This window comes from Etheostoma cragini, chromosome 5, assembly GCF_013103735.1.
Source record: "Etheostoma cragini isolate CJK2018 chromosome 5, CSU_Ecrag_1.0, whole genome shotgun sequence".
In the NCBI taxonomy this organism is placed as follows: Eukaryota; Metazoa; Chordata; class Actinopteri; order Perciformes; family Percidae; genus Etheostoma; species Etheostoma cragini.
Genome location: NC_048411.1, coordinates 6,917,292 through 6,922,791, shown reverse-complemented (window position 1 = coordinate 6,922,791; position 5,500 = coordinate 6,917,292). Strand labels below are relative to the sequence as shown.

The 5,500-nt window shown below is 42.4% G+C and overlaps 1 long non-coding RNA gene across 1 annotated transcript in view; it reads right to left on the bottom strand.

Annotated features, from left to right (window-relative positions):
• Window positions 1-5,183, bottom strand: part of LOC117944792 — a 19,508-nt gene extending 14,325 nt beyond the window's left edge. Inside the window, exon 1 of the long non-coding RNA XR_004656655.1 lies at window positions 5,173-5,183. This is a non-coding gene — a long non-coding RNA (uncharacterized LOC117944792). The remainder of the gene's footprint in view (window positions 1-5,172) is intronic.
• Window positions 5,184-5,500: the final 317 nt, after the last annotated feature.

The following is a 5,500-nucleotide window of genomic DNA, read 5'->3' as shown; positions in this document are numbered from 1 at the left end:
ATGTAACGGGTTGTAAATAGGTTTAAATTCCTGCATAAATGGGAACAGCGCCATCTGCTGGTGTCACCCTATCAATGCACTGCAGGGTTAAATTCAGGGAATTATGGGTAATCCACAGCAGAACTCTCGACAACTGCTGTGGTAAGTTGCATGTTAATGTCGCAGAGACAACGTTAGTTAAAATATATAGCTTCTGACGCTATCCTTCCGGCTAACTCACTGTGTGTGTATAGGGTTTGTGTCTCTGTCTCCGTGGTGTCGACGTGCTCGCCCTGATTCAAGCTGATTTCCCTGTATGCAGATGCAGACGCAGCCTCACGTTCACAACTCAGCGAGACTGGCTGTAGAGGACCGTCACAGTGGTCCCACAACCGTCACATGTGCATTTCAGTATTTTGCTTCTTAGTCTGTTGATGACTAACAGCCGCATACATATGTAAGCATGTCCAGAAGTGCACACAAACTCATCTTGACCCAACTAAAACACGCTCAAATGAAGATATCCATACACACAATTTAACACATGTGTCCATACAAAGGATATTTTTATGTACATCACCATGCCCACTTGCACAAAGACATCTGAGTTGAGCAGCTGCTTCTAGAGAAGAAAATAACTTTTAGAAAAGCAAGATATTTTGATTTTATTTATTTGCCAGTTGGTCTGTCAAGGCTCGAGGGGATCGGACCCTTTGTGGTGTAAGGCTCAGTGCGTGCAGCCTCCCTGCATGAAATAGGGGCCGGCCACATTGTTTACAGATACACATTATATAGCATGAAATTGTCAACCAATATTCCAACTCCACACCCCCAAGGTGTACCCTTCTAAGTAAAGCCTAATACAAAGCCTGTAATCAACTTTAAAAAATTTAATGTTACGAAAAGCAATTACACGTCACATGTGTCCACTGTCAGGCAGCTGGCAAGGCTGCAGTTTGAGAGGTAGACTCTCAGTGATTACAGAGTATAGATCTGGAGCTGTGTCAGTTATAGGTTGTTTCTGTTAGATCCTCTTGTTAAACTAGAGGCCCAACTGCCTTACAGGCCTGATTGACTGAGACAGCCTCTGACAGGTATTGACAGTCTGCTGCACTTCCCAGAAAGGGAAACAGGGAGAGAGATTGGGAAGCAAATCCCCATGTAAGGGCTGCTCACATATTCTGTTTCTTAGTCTCATTTATATTATTTGAAGGTGTTTCTTATGGACAGATGGGTCCAAATTCATGATGTTGTCCGTTGACACTCTACTTCAATGGCTAAACATCTGAGCAATACAAAGTGTGCACATTTTACACCATCCATCCATTTACAGCAACTTTTTCTAAATGATTAAATACTTATTTTGCTGATATAGCTTTCTGCTGACTCAAAAATCCTCTGCTGGGGCACCCAGATAGCTCAGTTGGTAGAGCGGGTACCCATGTATAGAGGTTTACTCCTCGACGCAGCCGGCCCGGGTTCGAATCCGGCCTGCGGCCCTTTGCTGCATGTCACTCCCCCTCTCTCTCCCCTTTCATATCCTCAACTGTCCTATCAAATAAAGGCCTAATGGGTGGGAGGGACCCCTAAGGTAAGAGGCAAGGATCGTTGGTTTCCTGCGGTTACGGTAAGCGTACCTGACTCATTTCCGGTTCCTGTGCCTGTGTGTTGGTAGCTCTGCTGCTCACTAAATACCAGTTCAGTTTGTTAGATTTGCTATTACAGCGGCTAACTGTCCGCTAAACTCTTATTCTTATAGCAGTTCTGCCTAAGCTCTCACATATCTTCTAATTTTTTTTAGCGACTTTTCTTAAATAACAGCTGTTTTAACGCTTGGTAGCTAACGCTACCGTACTTTAGCTTAGCTGCTAGCGACTTTAGCCTAGCAGTTAGTTATGTCGGCCCCTTCTCCTACTTTCTCCTGCTCGATGTGTGAGATGTTTAGTTACTCCTCTGCATTCTTTAACGGCAATGGCGTGTGTAACAAGTGTAGTTTATTTTTGGTCGTGGAGGCGAGGCTTAGTGAGTTAGAAGTCCGTTTCCGCACCATGACAGATCAGTCGTTAGTTACTGTAGCTAACCCCCCGCCGGTAGTCGGCGCGGGCTGGCCTGAATTAGCCTCTGGTAGCCGTCCCCCGGCATCTCCTGGGCAGCCGGGTCACAGTGCCTGGGTGACTGTGGGAGGACGAGGACGAGACAGTCGTAAGCTTTACAAGGCGTCGGACAGCTACCAGCCTGTTAGCGTTTCTAACAGATTTTCCCCACTCAGCAACACACCCGCTGAGAAACCAACTCTGGTTATTGGCAGCTCCATTTTGAGAAACGTGAAGTTAGCGAAGCCGGCAACAATAGTTAAGTGCATCCCGGTGGATAGAGCGGGCGATGTTGAGTCTTATCTGAAACTGCTGGCTAAGGATGAACGTAAATACAGCAAGATTGCTATTCACGTTGGCGTTAATGACTCTCGGTTACGGCAATCGGAGGTTACGAAGATTAATGTTGAATTTGTGTGTACATACGCAAAGTCAATGTCGGACAACGTAGTTTTCTCTGGAGCCCTGCCAAATCTCACCAGCGATGACATGTATAGCCGCATGTCGTCATTTCGCCGCTGGCTATCGAGGTGGTGTCCAGATAATGATGTGGGCTTTGTGGATCACTGGCAGTCTTTCTGGGGAAAACCTGGTCTGATTCGGAGAGACGGCATTCATCCCACTTGGGATGGAGCAGCTCTCCTTTCCAGAAACCTTGACAGGTTTATTAGTGGACCTGATTCTTGACAGTCCATAGTTGAGACCAGGAGGCAGAGTCCCAGTCTAACACACTTCTCTGCTCCTTTATTCCAGGTGTTACCTAGTAAAAAACCCATAGTGACGGTGTCTGCCCCCTGACCATTAAAATTATTTAAATCAAAAGTAAACAGTAGAGGAACTGTGCATGAAAACCTCATAACAATTAAAACCACAAGTGCAATAGTGCAAAAGAATAGGAGAATTAAATGTGGCCTCTTAAACATCAGATCTCTCTCTTCTAAAGGTGTACTAGTAAATGAATTAATATCAGATTCTAATATTGATCTATTTTGTCTTACTGAAACCTGGCTGGGTGATGGAGAATATGTTAGTCTAAATGAATCCACCCCCCCCAGTCATATTAATACTCACATTCCTCAAGGCACAGGCCGAGGAGGTGGAGTTGCAGCCATCTTCGATTCTAGTCTACTAATCAGCTCTAAACCTAAACTAAATTATGACTCATTTGAAAGTCTTGTTCTTAGTCTTTCACACCCAAGTTGGAAATCAATGCAACCAATTCTATTTGTTATAGTGTACCGAGCACCTGGTCCATACTCTTTTTATCCGAATTTGCAGAGTTTCTGTCATACTTAGTGCTAAAAACGGACAAAGTTATTATTGTAGGGGATTTTAATATTCATGTGGACGATCAAAATGATAGCCTTAGCACTGCGTTTATCTCTCTATTAGATTCTATTGGCTTCTCTCAAAGTGTTCATAAACCTACTCACCGTTTTAACCACACCCTCGATCTTGTTTTGGTGTATGGTGTTGAAATTGAACATTTAATAGTGTTCCCACAGAATGCCTTTTTATCTGACCACTGTTTGATAGCTTTTGAGTTTATACTGCTGAACTACACGCCATTAGGCAAAACCTTCTATACAAGATGTCTATCTGATAGTGCTGTAGCTAAATTTAAGGATGCGATTCCGTTAGCATTTAATTCATTACCAAATCACAAAGTAACGGAGGACTCCTATGCTATTAGTCCCTTCCAAATCAATCATTTTGTTGATAGTGCAGCAGGCTCGCTACGAATGACTCTCGACTCTGTTGCCCCTCTAAAAAAGAAGATAATAAAACAAAGACGGTTAGCTCCATTGTATAACACTGAATCTCGCAAATTAAAGCAAATATCGCGGAAACTTGAGAAGTTTTGGCGCTCCACCAAACTGGAAAATTCTCGTTTAATCTGGCAAGATAGTCTTAAAACGTATAGGAAGGCCCTCCGTAATGCCAGAGCAGCGTACTACTCGTCATTAATAGAGGAAAATAGGAACAACCCCAGGTTTCTTTTCAGCACTGTAGCCAGGCTAACGGAAGGTCACAGCTCTACTGAGCCAAGTATTCCCATAGCTCTTAGTAGTAACAACTATATAAGGTTCTTCAATGATAAAATTATAACTATTAGAAGCAAAATTCACCAAGACCTGCCTTAACTGGCACTGACTTATCTCTAAACTCAGGAACCTTAGAAACAGCTGTAAAACCAGATACATGTTTAGACTGCTTTGCTTCACTTGATCTTTATCAATTTAATTCAATTATTTCTTCATCTAAGCCATCAACCTGCCTCTTGGATCCCATCCCGACTAGGCTACTTAAAGAAGTTTTACCATTAGTCAACACTTCTCTACTAGATATAACCAATCTGTCTTTATTAACAGGCTATGTACCACAGCACTTTAAAGTTGCTGTAGTTAAACCTCTTCTGAAAAAGCCAAACCTTGATCCAGATGTTTTAGCCAACTATAGACCTATATCTAACCTTCCATTTCTCTCTAAGATTCTTGAGAAAGCAGTCGCCAAACAGCTGTGTGACTTTCTGCATAGCAACAGCTTATTTGAGGATTTTCAGTCAGGATTTAGAGTTCATCATAGCACAGAGACAGCACTTGTGAAAATTACTAATGACCTCCTAATTGCATCAGACAAAGGACTTATCCTTTGTCTTGTGTTATTAGATCTTAGCGCTGCATTTGATACCATTGACCATCATATCTTATTAAAGAGATTGGAACATTTAATTGGCATTAAAGGGACTGCTCTAAGCTGGTTTAAGTCTTATTTATTAGATCAATCTCAGTTTTTTCATGTTAACGATGAATCCTCTGTGCACGCCAAGGTTAGTCATGGAGTTCCACAAGGATCTGTGCTCGGTCCAATCCTGTTCACTTTATATATGCTTCCTTTAGGCAGTATTATTAGGAAACACTCCATAAACTTTCATTGTTATGCAGATGATACTCAGTTATATCTATCAATCAAGCCGGATGAAACTAATCAGTTAGCTAAACTTCAAACGGATATTAAAACCTGGATGACCTGTAATTTTCTAGTGTTAAACTCAGATAAAACTGAAGTTATTGCTCTCGGACCCAAGCACCTCCGTGACGCATTATCCAAAGATATAGTTACTCTGGATGGCATCACCCTGGCCTCCAGCACCACTGTGAAGAATCTTGGAGTTATCTTTGACCAAGACATGTCCTTTAATTCCCACTTAAAGCAAATTTCAAGGATCGCCTTTTTCACCTACGTAATATTGCAAAAATCAGGAATATCCTGTCTAAAAATGATGCAGAAAAACTAGTCCATGCATTTGTTACTTCTAGGCTGGATTACTGCAATGCTTTGTTATCAGACTGCTCGGAAAAGTCCATAAGGACTCTTCAGCTGATCCAGAATGCTGCGGCACGTGTTCTGACAGGAACCAGGAAAAG